At 37.9% G+C, this 21,986-nt stretch overlaps 2 long non-coding RNA genes across 3 annotated transcripts; both read left to right on the top strand.

Annotated features, from left to right (window-relative positions):
* Window positions 1-2,325: 2,325 nt before the first annotated feature.
* On the top strand, window positions 2,326-7,159 carry LOC109110884. The gene is made up of 6 exons (XR_006159946.1): window positions 2,326-3,155; window positions 3,658-3,828; window positions 4,316-4,490; window positions 4,648-4,814; window positions 6,664-6,837; window positions 7,049-7,159. It is a non-coding gene; the product is annotated as an uncharacterized LOC109110884 (long non-coding RNA).
* Window positions 7,160-17,880: 10,721 nt separating this feature from the next.
* On the top strand, window positions 17,881-20,354 carry LOC109094404. Of its 2 annotated transcripts, none has more exons than XR_006159934.1 (4): window positions 17,881-17,937; window positions 18,212-18,340; window positions 19,151-19,372; window positions 20,159-20,354. It is a non-coding gene; the product is annotated as an uncharacterized LOC109094404 (long non-coding RNA). The 2 variants fall into 2 exon arrangements; XR_006159935.1 differs by having other exon boundaries at window positions 17,882-17,937; window positions 18,215-18,340.
* Window positions 20,355-21,986: the final 1,632 nt, after the last annotated feature.

Here is a 21,986-nt window from a genome sequence, read left to right as displayed (position 1 = left end):
CTTCAGGGACCAGCCAAGACTGATCACACCGGTGTGATCGTACGCGCTAAAGGGTTAAATACAATTGAGAAGCTGTGGCATGACCCTTAAACAGTCCATTCATGCTTGAAAACCCTCCAATGTGGCTGAATTTAAAACAAAATCTCCAAAAAAAGAGTGGGCCAAAATTCCTCCACAGCGATTTGAATGAATCATTGCCAGTTATCAGAAAAGTTTGATTGCAGCTGTTGCTGCAAAGAGTGGCACAACCAGTTATTAGATTTAGGGGCCAATTACTTTTTTCACGTAGTGCCAGGCAGGTTTGGACAGCTTTTTTTTTTTTACCTTAATAAATGAAATCAATCCTTTAAAAACTGCATTTTGTACTTACAATGTCTTATCTGTGTGTAATGTTGAAATTTGGTTGATGATCTGAATCTTTTAAGTGTGACAAATATGCAAAAATGAAAGAATGGGGCAAGAACCTTTCCATGGCACTGTATACACAAACACTTCATTTGAATATCAAATGAGGCTATGTGAGAATAGAAGTCTGCCGCGTAAGACTTCTCTAGATGAATGTTGCTGAAGGCTTCAAGTGGGCTGCCATCATCAGGGAATGAGGACACCAGCCCATCCAGCTCCTCTATGAAAGGTGCCTAATTGACCTGGGGTGGGGTGATAAATTACTACAGTGTGGAGTTTTACAGGAGTTGTACAGTATCAGCTTCTGCATTCCAAAGAACTATTACTGCATGAGAGTAAGTTGAATATTCTCTGTAATTAGAAATGAAAAGACCATTTCCCCCACTGCTCCCAAAATAATGGGGGGTGTGAAAGAAAGATACATTATTAGAGAGAGCAACAGTGGTTGCTGTGTCCTCTCGACAAATCCAAGACTCAGTCAAGCCCAAGATACAAGAGCGACTTAGCAAAAAGAAACAAGCTATTAAACAAACACTTTTGAGCGCTCTCCAGCACTTACGCAGTCTCCACTGATTTAGCGCTTCTCCCTTTTCTTGCTTTGTAGGATCTTGAGAGCTAAGATAATCCAATTCTGAAAAATGAGCTTGAGAATTTTAAGAAAATATTACAAAAAGAAAACATGCAATACTTTGTGAAAGACTTTAATAAGAATAGATGCAATATCAAGGAAATAGCTCTCGATCTCACACTCTACTTCTTTGAGAGATATGAAGCAAGATGAAGCTGCTGATACTCTAGAAGGTAAGAGACTCATGACCATCTGGCATATTTGCCTCTTATAAACGTAGGAGAGACAATTCTGACACAAATTATCTGTATTTTTCTTCTGGTGTTTAGATGAGCTGCTCTTCATCCATCAACTAAAAAGTAACCCTAAAGAATAAGTATCAATGTGTGTTTGAAGGAATTGCAAAGCAAGGCGATTCTACACTTCTGAATAACATCTACACAGATCTCTATATCACTCAGGGTGGTAGTGAACAGGTCAATACTGAACATGAAGTAAGACAGATTGAAGTTACTTCCAAGCATCATGAATCACAAGAGATAAAGGTTGAATGCACAAAGATGTTTCAAGCTCCTGACCAAGAAAAGCAGATCAGAACTGTAATGACAAAAGGAGTTGCTGGCATCGGAAAATCAGTCTCTGTGCAAAAGTTTGTTCTGGATTGGGCTGAAGGAAAAGAAAATCAAGATATCAGTTTCATATTTCCTCTTCCATTTAGAGAGTTGAACTTAAAAGAGAAAGGAACACAAAGCTTGACAAAGTATTATAAGTCAGTTTTTCCCAGAACAAAAAAAACTGAATCTTAAAAGAAGGAATCAATTCAAAGTCTTGTTCATTCTAGATGGATTGGATCCGAATGTCGTCTTCCTCTGAACTTTGAGGGGTAATGAGACGTTGTCTGATGTATCGTCACCAGCCTCTCTGGATGTTCTCCTCACAAACCTCATCAAGTGAAATCTGCTTCCTTCTGCTCTCATCTGGATCACCACCAGACCAGCAGCTTGCCAGTAAGATTCCTCCTGACTCAATTGACCCGGGTAACAGAGGTCAGAGGGTTCAATGATGCACAAAAGGAGGAGTACTTCAAAAAATTCACTGATCAGAATCTGGCCAGTGAAATCATTGATCATGTAAAAAAATCTAAGAGTCTGTTTATCATGTGTCACATCCCAGTCTTCTGCTGGATTTCAGCCACTGTTCTCCAGAATATTTTGGAGGAAAAAAGAAATAATGATCTGAAAAATGATCAGGCTTATGACGCCTCCAAAACACTGCAGGAAAACCCAAAAATACAAATTACTGAAAACATTCCTAAGACTCTGACACAAATGTACACACATTTTCTCCTCCATTTTCAGATCCTGCAGAGCAGAAGAAAGTATGATGGAGAATACACACCAGATGTTTCCTGGGATAAAGATGCCATCCTTTCACTGGGGAAACTTGCATTTCATCAGTTAGAAAGAAATAACCTGATCTTCTATGATACAGACCTGGAAGCCTGTGGTATTGATATATATAAGGCATCAGTATATTCAGGCATGTGTACCCAGATCTTTAAGGAGGAAACAGGGATCATTGCTGGTACCATGTACTGTTTTGTTCACTTGAGCATTCAAGAGTTCATTGCAGCCCTTTATGCACATCTGTTTCTAGACATCAACAAGAAAAGTGTGTTTGTTCAAGACTCTACAGAACAGGAAAACAAAAATGAAGTCATGATTGATTTGTTCAAGACTGCAGTGGACAAGGCACTCAAGAGTGACAATGGACACCTGGATCTTTTTCTTCGTTTCCTTCTTGGTCTGTCACTCCAATCCAATCAACTACTCTTACGAGGTCTGTTGACACAGTATGACTACAGTGACCAGAGCAAAAAGGAAGTAGTTTTCAGTACATAAAGCAGAAATTAGAGGATAATTTGTCTCCAGAGAGATCCATCAATCTGTTCTATTGTCTGAATGAACTGAATGATCAAACTCTTGTGAAAGAGATTCAGACTCACCTCAGTAAAGGAAGTCTTTCATCTTCTGATCTTTCACCTGCTCAGTGGTCTGCTTTGGCCTTTGTTTTGTTGACATCAGAGGAAGAGATGGAGGAGTTTGAGCTTCAGAAATTCAAAGAAATCAGATGAGTGTCTCATTAGATTATCGGCAGTCATCAAAACTACCAAAAGAGCTTTGTAAGTCATTTATTTACATTTTGTAATGTTTTGTTCTAATTTAAAAATGCATTTTTTTTTACATTGATCTATAGCAGTTTTGGACATCCTTGATCTACAATAATTCTTAAACATATACCATGTATAAATTAATTATACGTATATGGGTGAATTATATATCTTTTAATACCAATATTAATTTAATCCTCAAATTTATTCCTCAAGACACATATTATTTAGATGATAGAGCTAGCAATTTAAATGTGTGATTATTATTAAAGCTATAAACCTTAAATGTTATCTTTTTAATCAAGAATGCTATTATTTATTAAATGTATGACTATATCAATGAAATTCTAATATACCAAAAGTACTAGTTTGTGAAGAGTAATATCATTGTAGCTCACATTACTCACAGAATATTTACTGTTCATATAAAAATAATTGGTATAAATGTAATGCTTGTATTTCACAAATATATTATATGTATCTAATTCTGTGGTGTGCTTTATTTCTCTTGTAGGCTAAATGATTGTAACATAACAGACAAAAGCTGTCCAGCTCTGGCTACAGTTCTTGGATCAGATACCAGTCTGAAAGAGCTGAACATGAACAATAACAATCTGCAGGACTCAGGAGTAAAGCATCTCTGCATTGGACTGAAGAGTTTAAATTGCAAATTAGAGATACTTAGGTAAGTTTTGTGACAATCCCGCTGATTAGTCTGCCACAGAAAGGAGGGTGGAACTGCTTTAGCTCTAGAATTTCTAGACTTTCCAACATGAACTGTATATTCTAGGTCCTACCACAGCATTTCGATGGGGTTTAACTGTGGACCTTTATTAGGTCATTACAAAACTTTAATTTTCTTGTTTTTCACCATTTTGTGGTCGCTTGAATGTTTTGGGTCATTCAGGTGAAAGATTTTCACCCATGTAGAGTTTTAGATAAATTAACCATTATAAATTAATGTAAACTGGATGTTTACAGTCCAGATTCTGCAGTCCAGATATTACAGATTCTCATGTGTGTTGACGTTTCAAATATTAAAGGTTACTGGGGTTTTTGAATTCAGTTTGCTTTGCAAATTACTGTACAAGGAACAAAATATATATTCACTTAATGTAATTAATGTAGAGGTAAATTTCTAGAATAATCAGATTGTTTTATTCCTGTTCTAGACTATCAGACTGTGGCATCAATGAAGAAGGTTATAAAGCTCTGGCTTCGGCTTTGAGATCAAATCCTTCACACCTGTTAGAGCTGGATCTCATAGGAAATTGATCCTGGACAATCAGGAGTGAAGGAGCTCAATGATTTACTACTGGATCCAAATTGTCAACTGAAGACACTGAGGTGAGACAATTCAAAATAAGTTATGTGCAGTTGAATTGTGTTATGGAAATATTGTTTCACTGTTTGCGTTTAAAATAAATTCAAGAAAATAGTTTGAGAATCACAAAGTTTGGGTTAAGAACTATTTTTGAATCCCACTTAATCTTCCCTCCTGCAGGTTTTTGGGCCCTGCTGCAGATGAAGCCTGTCAGTATGTGACTGGAATTGTGGGTAAAAAAACCCATTATTCCTGAGAGAACTGAATCTATGTGGACATGAACTAGGAGACTTGAAACAGCTTTTTCCACTACTGCAGGATAAACACTGTATACTCAGCACACTAATGTGAGTATTTGACTGCATTGGTACTAAGATTGTTGAGTGTGAATAAACTAGGAAACTCAGGAATATAGAGAAGGTATAGGAATTGTAGATAGGACAGGATAGGAATAGGGAAGATCTGTTTTTCTGTTGGTAAATTAAAAAAAGTGTAGAAATGTAGATAACTGAAAATACACATGCAAATATTAATTTGTAAAGGTATATTTTAAGTAATGAAAAATTTATTGAGCAAGTATGTAAATATGCCAGCAAGAACAAGAAACTGTCCCCTTGTCTTACCTTGATCCACAACAGTAGTCATCTAATAGTGATTTATAAATTGAGCTGTCAGGTTGAATTTCGCAGTAAAGGCCAATTTGGGCGTCATTTGTCTTTGCGTGATTACATCACTGACTGTATCTTGTTTGCATACTGAAGTTGCTGCAGTGGTTGCATCTTGTTTTTACAAAAGTTGCCTAGAATTTTAACTAGCTATCTACAGTACCTCAGAGGTTCCCAACCACTATCCTGGAGGCCCCCCAAACACGTGCATGTTTTTCATGTCTACTTAATCACACACACATTGATTCAGCTCATCAGCTCATTAGTAGAGACTCTACTAGTAGAGGCAAGACCTGAAGTAGAGACAAGACCTGAAATTGGTGTGTCAAGCAAAGGAGAGATGCAAAATGTGCAGTGTTTGGGGGGCCTCCAGGAACGTGGTTGGGAACCATTTGATCTACCTGGCTGCTTCATATAAAAAAACCACTGGAAACCACAGGAATTCCAAACAATGCAATACATCTGAAATTGTTGGAAAAGTGTGTGTGTGTGTGTGTGTGTGTGTGTATTTGTACAGGTGCATCTCAAAAAAATTAGAATGTCATGGAAAAGTTCATTTATTTCAGTAATTCAACTCCAATTGTGAAACTTGTGTATTAAATAAATTCATTGCACACAGACCGAAGTAGTTTAAGTCTTTGGTTCCTTTAATTGTGATGGTTTTGGGCTCACATTTAACAGAAACCCACCAATTCACTATCTCAACAAATTAGAATACTTCATAAAAAACAATTAAAAAAAAAGCAACTTGGGCTATGAGCTTCTCCACCCTTCCTCCAGACTCTAGGACCTTGGTTTCCAAATGTAATACAAAACTTGCTCTTATCTGAAAAGAGGACTTTAGACCACTGAGCAACAGTCCAGTTATTCTTCTCCTTAGCCCAGGTAAGACACCTCTGAAATTGTCTGCGGTTCAGCAAATTCCTTGACACGTCTGTGTGTGGTGGCTCTTGATGCCTTGGCCTTGTGAATTTCACTCAAATTCCGGAATCAATTTTGCCTGAGAATCCTCATAAGGCTGCAGTTCTCTAGGTTGGATGGTTGTGCATCTTTTTCTTCCACACTTTTCCTTCCACTCAACTTTCTGTTAATATGCTTGGATACAGCACTCTCTGAACAGCCAGCTTATTTGGCAATGAATGTTGCCAAATCAGATCAGCAGTCTTCCCCATTATTGAGTAGTCTAGTGAACCAAACTGAGATACCATTTTGAAGGTTCAGGAAACCTTTGCAGGTGTTTTGAGTTGATTAACTGATTGGAATGTCACCATATTCTAATTTGTTGAGATAGTGAATTGGTGGGTTTTTGTTAAATGTGAGCCACACAATTAAAGGAACCAAAGGCTTAAACTACTTCAGTATGTGTGCATTGAATTTATTTAATACACAAGTTTCACGATTTGAGTTGAATTACTGAAATAAATGAACTTTTCCATGACATTCTAATTTATTGAGATGCACCTGTATTGTAACTAATGTTATAAGCAAGAATATGTTATAAGTTATAAGAATGTTATAAGTCTTTTTTTAGACTTTCAGACTGCTGTATCACTGAAGAAGGTTATAAAGCTCTGGCTTCAGCTCTGAGATCGAACCCTTCACACCTGATAGAGCTGGATCTGACAGGAAATGATCCTGGACATTCAGGAGTGAAGGAGCTCAATGATATACTACAGGATGATTCCAGTAAATTAAAGGCCATCAGGTAATAAACCTTGAAATATTTAAAACTGAACCACAGATGTGAAATCAGCTGTATATCAACAGATTGAACAGATAAATAGATCAGTGTGGAATAGGAATGACGTGAACTGAATTAAACTGCAATTTCTAAGAATTTCAACTGACAACGTATCGTGTGGCAAAAATAATGTAAAAGGCACAAATTATCTAAAATTCTCATCTACTTCCTGTAGGTTTTTGAAAAGCCCTGCTGCAAAGGAAGCATGTGATTATCTCACTGAAGAAGTCTAGGTACAAGTCCATTAGTTCTGAAAGAACTGGATCTGAGTGAAGTTAATTTAGGACACCTGGATGGGGGGAGACTATCTGCTCTTTTTATGGACTCTCATAACAAACTGGAGAAAAATAAAGTGAGTTGTGAGCAGAGATCAAGAGCCTTGTTTATCATTATTAAAAGACTTTCAGTTACATGTGTGAGCAGAGATCAAGAGCTATTGATCTGATGTGTGTTAAATATATGCTGAATAATAACTTATGATGTTTTATTCTGTTTAGGCTGAATAATTGTAGGCTGACAGAGAAAAGCTGTTCAGTTCTAGCTACTGTTCTCTCTCCTCCAAAACCATCCTGAAAGAGATGAACCTGAACAAACACCTGTCTGCTGGACTCAGGAGTCAAAAGAGATCTGTGAGGGACTGAAGAATCCTGTGTGTGAACTGAAGATACTCAAGTTAGTACATTTCACCAACAGCTACAACAAATGCCACAGCAATGAGATTAATAGTGTACCTAGGGTGTTTTTGGGGACATTCACCAGGATACACACCAGTAAACTGAGGACCACCTTGACAATTTAGCTTTTTTTATGTCCTCATTTGTTTGACTATATAATAGCATTTAGCATGCACTAAAATGGTGTCTGGCCTTAAAATCTCATTTGTCCCAAAAATGCACTTTTAAGTGATTAAGTGTGTATAGTGTGTATGCCCCCCCACTGATTTGTGTATAATGCAGCGCCCTCTAGGAGGAACTGCACTTCCGGAAAGATACACACTTTGGGGATTCTGACCAATCAGAGGCCAGGGAGAATCAGGGCTCTATGGCGCTCCTATGGGCCATTGTAGGAATTGCACCTTTTGAATCGTTTATAAATTTGACCAATCACAAAGTCAATTACGTCATCATTATTAGACTGCGGAAGTTGCACATGAACGAATAAACAGATAATACAGTTGTTTAAAACAAGTTTACAGTATTTCGTTTTTAAATAAAGACTGACTTACCTACACTGAGTAGCAGGTGCACTCGTGACGTGTTTTCCGACTTTGAATCGTAAACTCGCAGTTTTGCCATAGACAGTAAAAGAAATGGACACAGCGACCCCATTGGAACTCAATTGAGACAAGTGAAGCCCGTTTTTAGCGCTTCCGTTTCTGACGCGCAGACTCAAACTGAGCTTGATGACGTCAGCAACCTGTCTGACAGATGTAAACCTTCTAGTAGCTGTGCGTGCAAACTGCCATGGTTAATCTTGCAGAGACGGCGAGTTTGAGCGGTGAGTTCTTTGGGCCTGAGTGAGCAGGAGTAAGTATTCTGATTAATTATTTTGTATAGTATTTTAAAATGTAACCGCCAGTACGCCATATCTCTTGACGTCTCCCCGATTGCCTGCGAGCTTCTCCTCCTGTCTGCACGGTAATTTCTCTACACTCGCGCGTCAGTCTCTGTGTAACGGCAGCGCGTGCAGCCCCTCCCCCGCCTCATCTCACGCGAAGAGCCGGATGCAGTTATGAAGCAGCGGAGCGCGAGAGCGGATTCAATGCAGACAATAAAGCACTATGTCCGCGCGATATTATAAAGTCCTAAACCAATCAGTCTGCATGAAGACGAATACAGATGGTTACTATTGATGTATGAGCAGTTTGATACGGGGGAGACGGGTTCAAAAGTGTGAACTTTTTGCCATTAAAAACTGTAATGAATCCTTTGTCCATAAATATCCCAGTGAAAGAAAAAAAAATATTGTTATCTACGTGTGCTAATAATAACTAAAGATCTGAAAAAAAAGATGTAATTTAAATTACCAATGCCTTATAGATAAAACAGAAAAAAGATTTATCCAGTGGCTACACAGATCTATCTGTGAGAGGTCACAAAAGCAGAAGGCCTTTCGAGGATTATTTATGTCTCTCAGTCTGATCCACATTATATTGAACATCTGTTAATGAACACTGATAAAGGGGGGCTTCATCTTTTGGAGTACAGTACTTTAAGTTACACTTTCATGATCAATTGGCTTAAACAGTTTAGAAAGAACCCAGTGTCTCTGTGGAACTTTATTCCCAATCATGTTTTGATTTTCTTCTCATGTGTAACTGTAAGATTGATAAAGCACCAGCTGTATGATCTGCTCTCCATAGACAGGTTCTCTGGGCTCGTCGTTAATATTCAAGCACTTTTCACCCCACAGATCTTTTATTTGGAATAACTAGGTTTTTATACAAGGGAAAATCCATATTTTTTCAGAGTTGGTTTGATAAAAACATACTATTGATCAGTCAGTTCATAACGTCAAGGGTTGTTATTTTCATATGAAGAATTTTTAGATTACTCTCAATTTCCTGTCTCTCCAAAATAATTGTCCATAGTTATGGGGTCTATCCCATCAGATGTAGCTGCTTTACTGAGAGATACTCATGCTTTGTCACCGGTTTCTCCTAATCTGGTTGATACTTTTGTTGGTAGATTATGTTTTGCATCTCCATGCAGTAATAATAATAGGATAGTTCGGTCATTATTTCAGCAGAATATTATTACTCTGCTAGCTGTGACTATTGGAATAATACAGTGGGTAACATCTGCTGGAAAAAAGTGTGGATGCTTCCTCATACTTATTTACTAACTAACAAAGTAAAGGAGATTTCCTACAAAACTCATAAATTCTGTCCTCAAAGCATTACATTAAAAAAGACTGAAAGGTGATATTTCCTCCAGTAGCTCTTTCCTGTGATGACTCTGCTGAAACTGTGCTTCATCTCTTCTGGAACGGTCCACTTACAAACAAATGCTGGCCAGATGTTTTAAGCTTCATAAGTACTAATATTTACAATGAATGTATTCTGTTTTGGAAGGACGTATTGGGTTTTACTGAGTATGAACCATCTAAAAATAAACTATTTTATGTAGTGAATCTGATTTTGCTTCTTGCTAAATTTCACCTCCACAGATGCAAATATTAAAACTCTAGACCTCTTTTCTTTTGTTTGTATAAAAGATTTTGAGCAATACCGTTCATTAATCAAGTTGTCTAAAAACAAAAAAAGCCTTAAAACTGTATCTGTGTGTAACTCTTTTCTAATCTTTAATGACATGTAAGTCTCAATTGTATTCTTTTAGGTTGTAATGTATTTTTATGTTGTACTTTTTTGTTGTTGTTGTTTCTACTTTATTTTTGTTATTATTGTCTACCACTTTTATGTTGATGGTTGTATTATTATATGTGTACTATTTCTTATTTTTGAGTATTAATAAAAATATATAAAAAAAAAGATAGGGGGGAGACGGACATTAGGCTTTGAATGCACATTTCTTCACAATTTAAGCAGATGGGCATGTTTACATTAGTTGATTTTTCAATGCGTTTAAGCCACAATAAGTATAGATAGTCTGTCTAAGGTTTGAATAAAATAGATCTGGTAATTTTCTCTGTGTATTCTGAGTTTATGAGCTCTTATGAGATGTCACTCGTCTCCCACAAACACTCAGGGTGAAGGCCGCTGATTAAATAACACAATCATATAAGTCCTGATTTCTTATCATTATTCATTGTTTATCATTATTATTGTTATTTATTCTTAGAGTATAATAATATTAAGTGATTATATATTAAGTATAAAAAAAAAGTTCTTAAAAGTATTACAAATCAGCTGACACATTCACATTTGGTTTAGAAATAATGTTTTCTTGACTTGATTATAAGAGTTCATCCCAAAGCTGCAGTGTGCTGATGAAGTTATAAGAGTGTGTCTCTCGCCCTTCCCCCACCTCAGCTGATCACCCCTCCCCCACACATCAGCACACACACACTGTTGAGCTGTTTGACTGACTCCTGTTGAACTATTAAGATTAACATATGCTGCAGTCCCTATAGGTGGAGAAATCCACGTGTAAATTAATTTATGGAAACATACACATTTTATGGTAAAACAAACCTCATTAGGCTATAATAAAAATTATAAATTCTAACCAATGTAGTTTAAACATTAGTAATTTTAATTATTTTATTATTACAATTAAATAAACTTCTTTAAATTAAATTAAATTCATTTCAATTAAATTAATTTCTTAAAAACACATTTAATTCTCACAGATTTGTGTCATTTGTTTTTTATGTGTAATTATGATATCCAAAAATCTGTCAAATCTAACTTTCACTCAGGTGCTTCAGGCATAGACGCTCATCTACAAGCATAACTTTTCATGGCCCTGATCACCCCTCCCCCACACAGCAGCACACTAATGTTCAACAGGAGTCAGTCAAACAGCTCAACAGTGTGTGTGCTGCTGTGTGGGGGGGGGGGTGATCAGCTGAGGTGGGGGAAGGGCGAGAAACACTGACACAAACTCTTCTAACTTCACTTCAGCAGCTTTGGGATGAACTCTAATCAAGTCAAGAAAACATTATTTCTACACCAAATTTGAATGTGTCAGCTGATTTGTAATACTTTTAGAACTTTTTGTTTATTATACAATTTGTAAGGAATATGTTTGTTTCCGATATTTTAAGTAGGACTTAATTTAAGAAATAATAGTGGAAGCTGGCTTTATTCCAATTAAAACACTACATTTTGATGAGAATGGAATTAAGGATCAAAATCATGATAATTGAAAATCCTTTTTTTTTCCTCATAGTAGATGATGGTTTATTACCTAATTAAGGATCAAAATCATGATAATTGATCATTAATATAATACAACAAATACATACTGTAAATAATTGTCACAGTATCTGGTTGACACGTCATCATAGTAGATGATGGTTTATTACCTGTTTAACATTTTACCTGAAGGACCACAGTATCAAACTCTCTGCCTCTCTACACTCGTACACTGAATGTGAGAAAACAAACAAAATAAACCAAAATCTGAAATTAATTTGACTGACAGAAGTATTATTTTTAAACTGTCATAGATATTGTGATAATATTGTTTTCATAATTTCTTTTGGCCACAGTTCTAAATGAAATGCTGTATACCTAAAAAGCAGACATTCATTAATGAATAGTATGAAATAGTTAAGACTCAACCACGTCCTCCTAAAATACCTCGTTCTAACACGCCCCACGTCTACGTCACAATGTGGGAAGATTTGCATAACGCCGCCCACGCAAAGAAAGAAGGTATAACTTTTATTCTCTCTGTTGCCGCCGGCGCCATATCGTGGAGTCGCTGTGTGTTTCATTGTGAAAGAGAAGCAACCTTGTTTGGTCTTCCAAATGAGGACACAACTAGAAATCAGTGGATAAGTTGAATTACAACACTGTTCCAGAACAGTCCAACCCTAATATTCAGATGTGTGCAGTGTATTTTACAGAGGACTGTTTCCTGTGAGATTAGACTACAATACCGGTGTATGTTTCTATAAAGTGGGGCAGTTCCAACTTTGCAAGGACAGTCTGGTGCTTCTGACTCACAGACTGTAAGTACGTTTACATATTTAAAGACTGTGCCACTGATGATTCAAACGTGAGTTTTAAGCAGTGTAGAGTAGCACTTGTTGTTTGTTGTTTCTCCGATCACAAATGCAGACATGGTTTTATGTTTACTCAGCGTGATACGCAACATGAAAAAAGACATTATAAGTCATTATAATCAGTAGTTATGTCCCCACTGGATGCAGCAAATGCCTTGTTTGTAATGGGTTTTATTGGTTTTGTCTCGTCGTGCTGGGACACGCATCACAGTATGTTAAGGGGCGTAACATTTCCATAGAGGGGGCATAGAGGAGAAACAATTGTAATAATATAGAGGAGAAACAATAATATACTTTATATGGAGAATAATGTGTTTTTTTTTTTTTACCTTAAACTGCATAAACACATTGCATTACACCAATTACTCAAAATAATGTTCTTTTTAGCAACATATGAACCCTTTAACACAATGTTGTGTAATATCCCTTTCCTATTCTTATTGTTCTAGATGTAAAATCTATAGGGAGAAAAGTTATGCTTGTAGATGAGTGTCTATGCCTGAAGCACCTAAGTGAAAGTTAGATTTTACAGATTTTTGCATATCATAATTACACATAAAAAAAAACAAATGACACCAATCTGTGAGAATTAAATGTGTTGTTAAGAAGTTAAGTTAGTTTATTTAATTGTAATAATAAAATGATTGAAATTACTAATGTTCAAACCACATTGGTTAGAATTTATAATTTGTATTATAGCCTAATGAGGTTTGTTTTACCATAAAATGTTTATGATGCCATAAATTAATTTACACGTGGATTTCTCCACCTATATGAAACATATGTTAATCATAATAGAACTTCTGCTTTAAGAAGAAAACCTCTGCCTTTTAACAAGAGATCTCTCTGTAACCAGCAACTGAATCGGAACACTCGCGATACTTGTCTGTCACGTGACGTTCGGTCTGCGCAATACAGCTGGAAGAACACAACACAAGATGTATTCGCTTTTATAATTTTTTTTTTTTTTGCTTTATATTTTAGGCGTCTCTTTACAGCATTGTTAAGTAATTAATTGATAGGAAAAGGTGTTTATGAGGTGTAAGTGCTTTACTGCTGTTTATTTTAAATACAAATAGACGGACGCACAACTTCAACGTGCAATCCAAAAACGTCACAACGTCATTTACATACACATGTCGGCGGATGACACGTGCCGATGACATCACCTCATTTATCCTCAATTTCCCGCGAAAGACCTACGCAGCGATTAAAGAGCAGAGGTGAGCTGTGATCATATAACGTTACTGTATAAAAACAGCTTCTGATCTATAATTTATGACAACGAAATTGAAAATATTAAAGGTAAATTTTAGTAGGATTTTAATTTCGTTGATAAGTATATATTATGTTAAGGAATTTGTTTCCTTGTCCAAATATATGGCATCTTTCATGCCATTTGATGATTTGTTGTACAGATATTTGTTTCTTTATGAATATCATTTGTGATAGTAGATATAATTGGTCAGATGACATATTAATAGGACTTGAGTCAAGTTGAGTTAATGGTTTCTCACGAGTCACGTGTTGTGTAATATAATCCTGTCAATAAACGATTAAGTATAAATTATGATTATCTACAACATATGGTGTTGTAAAGTATTGTAATATTCTGTTAATTAGCTGTAATAGACTGTAATTAATTAATTTTCGTTGTTTAATGGTTGGATCACTTATTATTATCGCAGATATTCCCTAGTGGGAAAATTGGGGACATATTTTATATGTATTGTATATTTAAACCATAGATGCACAGAATCCAACTATATCTATGTATGAAATGTGAACACGCATGTACAAATTCAGCTAAAGTCATTTCTTTCTGATATACAGATTTTTTTTTTTTTTTTTTTTTTTGTTTAATACATAAAATCATCTTACATAATGTAAAGAACATTGTGTGAAAATATAACCTTGATATCTGCAGCAACCACATCTTTGTCTTTTTGCTGCCCGAGACATTAAACCAGGAGAAAAGATTACTTACAGCTATGGAGACTGGGATTGGCAAGCCAAGGTACTCTCATTTCTCAAATCTGTTGTCATATTGATATCTGACTGTCTTTCTGTATGTTCTGTACATAGAACTCTTAAAGCTTTTCAAGCTTTTTTTGCAAAAGCTTTGTATAGTTGTTTGGTAACTAAAAGATTTAAAATTATTATCAGTGTTTCAAAAGATTATTCTACATTATTTTCTCCTCCCTTTTTATTTTCTCCTCCCTTTTGTGTTTTAAACATTATTTGTTCCAAATGCATTTGTCTTGCCCTTAAACTAAATCAATGCACTTTGAATTAAGCAAGCATTTATATTTACTTTTTGTTTACATCTGTGGTATTTTTTTTGTGTCTTTGGTCTTCTGTGCAGCGTTCATCACCTGCTCCTGTGACTGCTACATCATCCTCATCCTCATCCTCACCTGTGAGGAAAAGTTCATCACCTGCCCCTGTTACTGCTACATCATCCTCATCCTCACCTGTGAGGAAAAGTTCATCACCTGCCCCTGTTACTGCTACATCATCCTCATCCTCACCTGTGAGGAAAAGTTCATCACCTGCCCCTGTTACTGCTACATCATCCTCATCCTCACCTGCGAGGAAAAGTTCATCACCTGCCCCTGTTACTGCTACATCATCTTCATCTGTGAGGAATCATCCTCACCTGTGGAGGAAAAGTTCATCATCACCTGCCCCTGTTACTGCTACATCATCCTCATCCTCACCTGTGAGGAAAAGTTCATCACCTGCCCCTGTGACTGCTACATCCATCCTCATCCTCACCTGTGAGGAAAAGTTCATCACCTGCCCTGTTGACTGCTACATCATCCTCATCCTCACCTGTGAGGAAAAGTTCATCACCTGCCCCTGTGACTGCTACATCATCCTCATCCTCACCTGTGAGGAAAAGTTCATCACCTGCCCCTGTGACTGCTACATCATCCTCATCCTCACCTGTGAGGAAAAGTTCATCACCTGCCCCTGTGACTGCTACATCATCCTCATCCTCACCTGTGAGGAAAAGTTCATCACCTGCCCCTATGACTGCTACATCATCCTCATCCTCACCTGTGAGGAAAAGTTCATCACCTGCCCCTGTGACTGCTACATCATCCTCATCCTCACCTGTGAGGAAAAGTTCATCACCTGCTCCTGTGACTGCTACATCATCCTCATCCTCATCCTCACCTTTGAGGCAGAGTTCATCACCTGCCCTCACCTGTGAGGAAACGTTCATCATCTGCCCCTGTTACTGCGAGGAAAAGTTCATCACCTGCCCCTGTTACTGCTACATCATCCTCATCCTCACCTGTGAGGAAACGTTCATCACCTGCTCCTGTGACTGCTACATCATCCTCATCCTCACCTGTGAGGAAAAGTTCATCACCTGCCCCTGTGACTGCTACATCATCCTCACCTGTGAGGAAACGTTCATCACCTGCCCCTGTGACTGCTACATCATCCTCATCCTCACCTGTGAGGAAAAGTTCATCACCTGCCCCTGTGACTGCTACATCATCCTCATCCTCACCTGTGAGGAAAAGTTCATCACCTGCCCCTGTTACTGCTACATCATCCTCATCCTCACCTGTGAGGAAAAGTTCATCACCTGCCCCTGTGACTGCTACATCATCTTCACCTGTGAGGAAACGTTCATCACCTGCCCCTGTGACTGCATGCTTCCGGCTTTGCTACCCTTGTGAGGAAAAGTTCATCACCTGCCCCTGTGACTGCTACATCATCCTCATCCTCACCTGTGAGGAAAAGTTCATCACCTGCCCCTGTGACTGCTACATCATCCTAATCCTCACCTGTGAGGAAACGTTCATCACCTGCCCCTGTGACTGCTACATCATCCTCATCCTCACCTGTGAGGAAAAGTTCCATCACCTGCCCCTGTGACTGCTACATCATCCTCATCCTCACCTGTGAGGAAAAGTTCATCACCTGCCCCTGTGACTGTTACTGCTACATCCTCATCTCCATCATCTGCACCTGTGAGGAAAAAACGTCATCACCTGCCCCTGTGACTGCTACATCATCCTCATCCTCACCTGTGAGGAAAAGTTCATCACCTGCCCCTGTGACTGCTACATCATCCTCATCCTCACCTGTGAGGAAAAGTTCATCACCTGCCCCTGTGACTGCTACATCATCCTCATCCTCACCTGTGAGGAAACGTTCATCACCTGCCCCTGTGACTGCTACATCATCCTCATCCTCACCTGTGAGGAAACGTTCATCACCTGCCCCTGTGACTGCTACATCATCCTCATCCTCACCTGTGAGGAAAAGTTAATCACCTGCCCCTGTTTGACTGCTACATCATCCTCATCCTCACCTGTGAGGAAAAGTTCATCACCTGCCCCTGTGACTGCTACATCATCCTCATCCTCAACTACACATCAAAAAAAAAGTTCATCACCTGCCCCTGTGACTGCTACATCATCCTCATCCTCACCGGTGAGGGAAAAGTTCATCACCTGCCCCTGTGACTGCTACATCATCCTCATCCTCACCTGTGAGGAAAAGTTCATCACCTGCCCCTGTGACTGCTACATCATCCTCATCCTCACCTCACCTGTGAGGAAAGTTCATCACCTGCCCCTGTGACTGCTACATCATCCTCATCCTCACCTGTGAGGAAAAAGTTCATCACCTGCCCCTGTGACTGCTACATCATCCTCATCCTCACCTGTGAGGAAAAGTTCATCACCTGCCCCTGTGACTGCTACATCATCCTCGTCCTCATCCTCACCTGTGAGGAAAAGTTCATCACCTGCCCCTGTGACTGCTACATCATCCTCATCCTCACCTGTGAGGAAAAGTTCATCACATGGCCCCTGTGACTGCTACATCATCCCCATCCTCACCTGTGAGGAAAAGTTCATCACCTGCCCCTGTGACTGCTACATCATCCTCATCCTCACCTGTGAGGAAAAGTTCATCACCTGCCCCTGTGACTGCTACATGATCCTCATCCTCACCTGTGAGGAAAAGTTCATCACCTGCCCCTGTGACTGCTACATCATCCTCATCCTCACCTTCCTGTGAGGAAAAAAGTTCATCACCTGCCCCTGTTACTGCTACATCATCCTCATCCTCACCCTCACCTGTGAGGAAAAGTTCATCACCTGCTCGTGTGACTGCTACATCATCTTCATCCTCACCTGTGAGGAAACGTTCATCACCTGCCCCTGTGATACTGCTACATCATCCTCATCCTCACCTGTGAGGAAAAGTTCATCACCTGCCCCTGTGACTGCTACATCATCCTCATCCTCACCTGTGAGGAAAAGTTCATCACCTGCCCCTGTTACTGCTACATCATCCTCATCCTCACCTGTGAGGAAAAGTTCATCAAGAAAAAGACGGGTATTGTTGTATACTTTGTATGCTCTCTATAATTACCTCTCTTTGAAAATCATTTAGATATTGTCCTTAGTCAACCAAATGTTATTCAACAAGTTTTAAAAACATTTGGTTTAAGAAATTATTTTGAACAATTCGATTAAGCATTAATTTCTCTTATATTCTGGAAGTGCTTTTAATGATTTTATATATTTTTATGTTTACTTTTTGTTCACTTCTGTAGTGTTTTTGTTAGATCTCATACTTGTTGTAATTTAAATATGTCCTTATATGTCAGCAGGAGAGGTTTCAGTCAAGATTGGTCACACTACGGGAACATCATAACAATTGCTCCAAGCGCTTTAATAGAGCAGAAGTTGAAAAAACCAACAGAACAAAAAAGACTGCCATACTTGAGGATTGCGTTGTGAGTAATGTGTAAACATGATCATCACATTACTTTAACACCTCAGTGTATTTAAAGGGGTCATATTCTGCGTTTTCACTTTTGCAGCTCTAGGTTTTCGTCGGTCGAGAGGGAGCTGCTGTTGTAGTGGAGTATTGTTGTCATTGCCCCCCCCCCCCCCCCCCCCCAAAACAAAAGAAAGGAAAACTGATCCTGACTGAATCACTTATTAACTTAAATAAGAATCATCTATATTTAATGTATAGAGTGAAGATTATTTTTACATTAATTACTTCATAAAAATATCTGTAGTAGGCTATTTTTAGAAGCCTTTACTTGGCTACTATCTGAAAAGAAAACTATTTAATTTGTAATTGTGAGTAATATATTCATATATCATTTAGCTTGTAAGTAATACTTAGTGTTTAATTGCCTTCAGTAAGCCTGACAGTGTTTTATTACTATTTTTTGCTTTTGTGTTAGTGGCAGTTTCTTACTTAAAAAAAAAAAAAAAAAAAATAATACAAATTATTTGGAGGCTGCTTCATAAAAAACACAAGAAATCTGAGGGTTTGGCAGAGCTCAGGAGATTGGTCCTGCAATAATGTAAATTATTAGTAGTGTTATATAAAAAAAATTATAGTCTTATATATATAGTCGTGTTTTTTTTTTACAATTAAACATGAAAACCTATTCTAGAACACCTCCAAAAACAATATAAAGACTTCACAAAAGGACATAATATGACCCCTCTCAACTGCTAACGGTCATTAACCAGTTTCCTTTGTCATTTTAAGCTTTCCACTTATTTTTCTCTCTTATGTTTTGAAGGTATTCGAGTCTTCTGATGCACCATGTGCTATGTGTACCTCTGTAAAGGCATCACCACCCTCTCGCCCTTCTCCACTCCCCTCATCATCATCATCATCAGCTGCCCCTGTGATGGGCACATCATCTTCATCCTCCCCATCATCACCTGCCCCTTTGCCCTGTGATGCATCCACTTCTGTGATCTCTCCATCACAGGTGTCCCAGACACTCTCAATAAGGGAGGTGTGTAAATAAAATTAGTAAAGGATCTCTGGTAACACTTTCTATGAAGCCTGTATTTATAATACATTATAAGGGTATTCTTAAGGCATTATAATGAATGCATAACGCATTATAAAAAATCTTATAATATGTTGTATCATCTCATGAATATTCATAAGAACAGTTTTAATATATAATATAATATTTACTTATTTGTGGTTATAGCTTAAGAGTATGATGATTTATAACACAATGAACACGTTGCATCAACTTTTACAATGGATAATACTTTTCATAGTTATAATGTAATATAAGTGTCATATCTTTACTTAAAAGCAGTCAAAGACCACTTATAAGTATGGTAGTAATAATAATAATAATAATAATAATAAAAATAATACATTTTCTCTCAAACAGCCATAAGATCAGAAAACCGATCAGATGAATCTGTAATATGACACATTTACTTTGAACTATTTTTATTGTAATATTAGTTAGATTATTTTGATGGTACCCTTTAGACAGCTGTTGATAAGTAACTCTGCAACTACATATCAACTAGAGGTCATTAGAGTATTAGTATGTCTGCTGCTGATCAACAATCTGTTTCACAGAAAGATCAAGGTAGAAAGATCTGAAAACCATATTAACAACAATGAAATAATCATGATTTACTGAAAACATTTTATGCAGGCATCAATAACCAGTTTTTTCAAAATTATTAAAGTCTATACAGTGAAACAGTGTTAATTTGGTTATAACTCACTGAGTTTAGTTGTAATGATGATGCTTTTTTACATTTTATAGGTTCATCAATCCCTTCAAAAAGAAAATGGGAAGACTCTGAGGTAAAAGCAGTTGAAAAACATATGATGAAGTTCATAAAGACCTGCAGAGTTCCTGGTAAGCAAGACTGAGAGATGCATTAAAGCAGAGTCAGAAGCCTTAAAGGAACAAACATGGACTGGTGTGAAAAATTATGTGCGGAACAGGATCACAACTTGAGGTGGATTTTAGAGGCTACATTGCCTTTTACTGTAAAGTGAAGAACATGGTGAGGAAAATTTTAAAATTATCAATGCCATTTACACCATATCAAACTTTAATAACTTCTGTAAGGCCCTGTTATTCCCCGTTTCCACATCATACACTTTCCACATCATGCTCATCATTTTAAAGAAATTAGATAAAAGTTTAAGTAGAAAGATGTATAAAGAGGGAGAATTTGTTTGAGGACAGAAGGAAACAAAATGTTAACGAAGTAAACTAGACAGGAGAAGAGAGCGGAGTAAACGTAATATTGAAGTGATGGATTATGAGAAAGGACGAAGAGTCTAGAAAAAGACACTGTACTGACAAACTTTTCATTGTTTAACTTATTTTAGCATGTTGCCTTTGCTATTTCAGATGTGCACTTTCACAATGTGTGAATATTGTTTATTTGAAAGTGAAAGTGACGTGACATACAGCCAAGTATGGTGACCCATACTCAGAATTCGTGCTCTGTATTTAACCCATCTAAAGTGCACACACACACCATGAACACACACACACCGTGATAACCCGGAGCAGTGGGCAGCCATTTATGCTGCGGCGCCCGGGGAGCAGTTGGGGGTTCGGTGCCTTGCTCAAGGACACCTCAGTCGTGGTATTGCCAGCCCGAGACTCGAACCACCAACCTTAGGGTTAGGAGTCAAACTCTCTAACCACTAGGCCACGACTTCCCCTATTTGTTCAGTAATCACAACTGTTTAATATAGTTAGAAGATCACAGAAGTAAAGGGATGAAAGAGGGAGGAGTGTAGGTAAAGGTGAAGAAAAGGAGGAGCCAAGGTAAAGCAGAATAAAGAGGGAGGAGTGTAGGTAAAGAGGTGTGTTTGAGTTGAACTATAGTAGCCTTCTAGCTGTGTTTCTGCATGCAGATCAGTACAATGAACACCAAAGTGAGTACGTAGAACTAAATGTATCAAAACACAATACAATACACTTCATGGTTATTGTGTAGAGTCACGGCCAGTGAGAATGAAGTGTTGTCATGAAGCCAGGCACAGCTGATTTGAGGGCAGCATCAGTGTCTGATCTGGGTAGTTGGTCTCGTCTTGCTCTTGCTGTAGTTTGATGGCACATGTGATCACAAGACGGCTGCAACTCCAATCAAAGTCAAAGTCCAATCAAAATGTTCTAACCTAAAAGTGTTTGTTAGGAGGCAGTCGGTCTGCCCGACTACATATAAGGATAAGAATAGAGGAGGGGCAAAGGTAAAGAGGAAGAAAAGATGGAGGAGTGAAAGTAAAGGGGAAGAAAAGAGGGAGGAGTGAAGGTTAAGGGATGGAAAAGATGGAGGAGTAAAAGTGAAAAGGAGTGTGTGTGAGAATTGATGGATAGAGGTATTGGGAATTGATGGATAGAGGTATTGGAAAGGATTGTTGGGCATCATTTCCAAGTTCCTTGGTATGTTTGGCTTAACCCTCTGGAGTCTAAGGGTATTTTTGGGGCCTGGAGAAGTTTTGTCATGCCCTGACATTTTGTGCTTTTTTCAGTTTCTTATAAATATCTAAATGGCTAAAGTCCAATCTCACTGTAATCAGCACAAACTGGGCTATAATAATATGTGAGCAGCATGTATGTACATGAT

The sequence above is a fragment of the Cyprinus carpio genome, unplaced genomic scaffold (genome assembly GCF_018340385.1).
Source record: "Cyprinus carpio isolate SPL01 unplaced genomic scaffold, ASM1834038v1 S000006800, whole genome shotgun sequence".
NCBI classification, from domain to species: Eukaryota; Metazoa; Chordata; class Actinopteri; order Cypriniformes; family Cyprinidae; genus Cyprinus; species Cyprinus carpio.
Note: the sequence above shows the minus strand (reverse complement) of the source record. Positions and strands in the feature narration are given on the sequence as shown.